The sequence below is a fragment of the Penaeus monodon genome, chromosome 27 (genome assembly GCF_015228065.2).
Source record: "Penaeus monodon isolate SGIC_2016 chromosome 27, NSTDA_Pmon_1, whole genome shotgun sequence".
Lineage (NCBI taxonomy): Eukaryota > Metazoa > Arthropoda > Malacostraca > Decapoda > Penaeidae > Penaeus > Penaeus monodon.
Window position 1 is genome coordinate 24,754,663 of NC_051412.1, and position 762 is coordinate 24,755,424.

Here is a 762-nt window from a genome sequence, read left to right on the forward strand (position 1 = left end):
ACAAATCTTGAAATATGATTTAATTTCCTAAAGCATGAAGTTCTTTCCTCTAACAACAACAACTACATTAAGAAATGTAATTAATCCTCCTTTTGATATTGTTGTTTTCTTGAACTAATGAACTTTAACAACGTAACTAAAATACAAGATTAGCACAGCATGTTAAACATTAATGTCTTCTTGGATACAGTATATTCTAGTTAACGACAGGATTTAGCGAGAGTATTTCGCGGAATCTCGCATTCCGAATCATGTCACCACTCTCTTATTCCTCTAAAATTCAAATTATCTTTCCGAATATTTCGATAGCAGATTAAAGCAATGGCAGTGGATTATCTAACATGTTAGTAATATCTATGGGACTTACAATTACATCCGATATCAAGATCATTATCCGTACTTTAATTCCCAAACCCAAATTTGTGAAAAAGATCGCTAGGAATTCCAACGGATCCCAAGTACAATAGATCGCAAATACAGAGCTGACACGAGGCCGACAGACAGCGGACAGAAGGGTAGCCGCGTTCACTCTTGGCAAGGTCACAGCGCTGCATTCTTCCAGGTGTAGCGGGGTACTGCCGGTGGCTGGGGGGGTGCTGCTCTCTGCCAATGGGGCATGGGAGGGGGAGGGACAAACACATGTATACGAACGTGCATAAGCTTTCGTCCTCACATTAAAACTTGTTTTGATAAGTAAATAAGAAAAGAAGGTTTTGTTCAAATACTCACGTGGCGAGTAACTGTAAATGAACACAGAGATAT

The 762-nt window shown here is 39.2% G+C and overlaps 1 protein-coding gene across 1 annotated transcript in view; it reads left to right on the top strand.

Moving 5' to 3' along the window:
* The window catches only part of LOC119590713 (annulin-like), a gene marked incomplete at its 5' end in the record, with an annotated part of 38,054 nt that overhangs the window by 20,073 nt on the left and 17,219 nt on the right, over positions 1 to 762 (top strand).